This window comes from Scylla paramamosain, chromosome 25 (assembly GCF_035594125.1).
Source record: "Scylla paramamosain isolate STU-SP2022 chromosome 25, ASM3559412v1, whole genome shotgun sequence".
Classification (NCBI taxonomy): domain Eukaryota; kingdom Metazoa; phylum Arthropoda; class Malacostraca; order Decapoda; family Portunidae; genus Scylla; species Scylla paramamosain.
Genome location: NC_087175.1, coordinates 16,320,893 through 16,323,392, shown reverse-complemented (window position 1 = coordinate 16,323,392; position 2,500 = coordinate 16,320,893). Strand labels below are relative to the sequence as shown.

Genomic DNA, 2,500 nt, shown 5'->3' with positions numbered 1-2,500 from the left:
AAAAGAAAAATAAACTAGTACGTTGTTCCATCTCGAAACCTTCATATCAAACTAAAAAAAAAAAAGCGCAACACAACATTCTTGAAAAAAAAACACAGACTAGTAATTGACACTGATAAATAACAACTGAAACTGAAACTCGTTCGAAAAGAAAACAAGAAAAAAATGTATCAGTCACAGAAAACTAAAAAAATTTTTTTTTTAAATGAATACATAAAAATGAAAAACACACACATCCACACTAATTGACAAGGTGATATTACTAAACACAAAACACATAATGACTCTGGTCAATAACAACACAAACTTGTAACTCGCATTAAAAAAAATAAAAATAAATAAAAATATGGCAACAATTACAAAAAAAAAACGATATGTATGTACATAAACAAAGATACTAATTGACAAGATATTACTTAACACAAAACACACAGAGATAAAAATAAAAAAATATATATATATACAAAAAATAAATAGAATAACTGGCTTTCGATGGGGTTATGAAATAATTCTCTTTTTTTCCCGCGTGTGTTTTAATTACACATTCAAATGAGGAAAAGCACATGTTTATGTAACGGGTTCGTTTTGCATCAGTTATGCGTTATGTGTCCATGTGTGAATGTATGTATGTATGTATGTATGTGCAGTGTGTATGTATGTATGTATTTATGCATGATGTGATGGATGGCTGTGAGTGTGTGTGTGTCTGTCTGTGTGTGGTTAGGGGTGGTAAGTGTATGTGTGTGTGTGTGTGTGTGTGTGTGTGTGTGTGAGAGAGAGAGAGAGAGAGAGAGAGAGAGAGAGAGAGAGAGAGAGAGAGAGAGAGAGAGATGATTCAGACAATATATATGAAGAGACAAAATAAAGTATCAGAAAGGCAATAGATAAACAAACAGATACAGAGAAAAAAATAAACACAGGTAGACTAATATCAAACACAGGAGAGCTACATACCCGTAGACAGATAGACAGACAGAGATAAATAAAACATACCAATTAAATAAGCAAACAAGAGACAGACGAGACGGCATAGACAAACACTAAATTTTGGAGATGGCAACACAAACACGGAGACACGAATAAGGGAAATAGGCAAAGCAGTAAATAAACGAGAGAAGCGGACGGAAAAAAATATTGAGAGCGAATGACGGAGATAAACAGAACGAACAAAGGGGAGGAAGAGGAAGGAGAAAAAGACGAGGAGAATGAAACATAGGAAGGATAAATGGTGAAGAAGGATAAAATATGAAATGAAGCCACCAAAGAGAGAGAGAGAGAGAGAGAGAGAGAGAGAGAGAGAGAGAGAGAGAGAGAGAGAGAGAGAGAGAGAGAGAGAGAAACTGGGCCAATTATTATGTATACAGATTACACAGGCAACCTTCATACACCCTCATACACCGATACACACACACACACACACACACACACACACACACACACACACACACACACATACATAGACATACATATATACATGGTGGTAGGCGGCAGCGTACACAAGGCCACTCATTTACATAATAGAGGCGCAAAGGTGAAAGAACAATCAGGTGTGAAAGGTATTTTGATGGAACGTGTGATAGTTTTACTGCTGCGTTGTGTGCGCGCGCCATGAACTGAAAGGGGAGAGACTGGACCGGCAGGGAGATAGGGGGAGGCTGGGCGGGGAGGAAGAGGAAGGGAAAGGCAGGACTGGCAGGGAGGGAGGCGGGAGTGTTAAAATGCAGAGTGGAGTAAATAGAAAAGGACTGATGGAGCAGTGGCGATACAGATAGATGTGGGTAGCATGAAAAGCTGATATTTTCTTTACGTGTAGATGGAGATGTAAAAGACTTGGTGGTCATAAAATGTAAAAAGAAGTATATATATAAAAGGACTGATAGAGAAATATCAATACGGAAACATGAATATAGATAGTTTGAAAAGCTTTAAATTAAGAAACTGTTACTCTTAAAACTGGGAGAGGATGGGCTGGAGTGTAGGTGGGGGTTAAAAGGCAAAGTGATGTAAATATAAATGGATTAATAGGGAATTACGATTCAGAAACGTGGATATAGAGAGGCTGAAAAGCTGTAGGTGAAGATATGAAAGTTAGTAATCTTGAAATCCAGACGGAAGTAAATCTAAAAGGACTAATAGGAAACTGAATTGCAGAAATATAAGATATAAAAGGATTGATGGGAAATTGAGATGCATGAAAATGTAGAGAATTTAAAAAGGTAGTAGGTGGAGAAGAAAAAAAAATGGGTTTAATAATACTGAAATGTTAATAAAAGTAAATATTGAAGGACTGACAGGAAATTGAGATACAGAAAGATGTATGAAGATAGTATGAAAACCTGGCGTCTTCTACGTGTAGAGTGAGAAAATCTTTGCTGTTCTGCCACATTCAGAAAATAATACGAAGGAATAATTATAAATATGTGTATGGAGAAATAAAACTGCCTATTTTCCATGTACTGAAAAGAGTACAAGAGAAAAATTAATGTGTAAGTAAGCAGAT

General features: G+C 36.1%; 1 protein-coding gene across 1 annotated transcript in view; it reads left to right on the top strand.

Annotated features, from left to right (window-relative positions):
- The window catches only part of LOC135113234 (uncharacterized), a 269,545-nt gene that overhangs the window by 118,953 nt on the left and 148,092 nt on the right, over nucleotides 1-2,500 (top strand).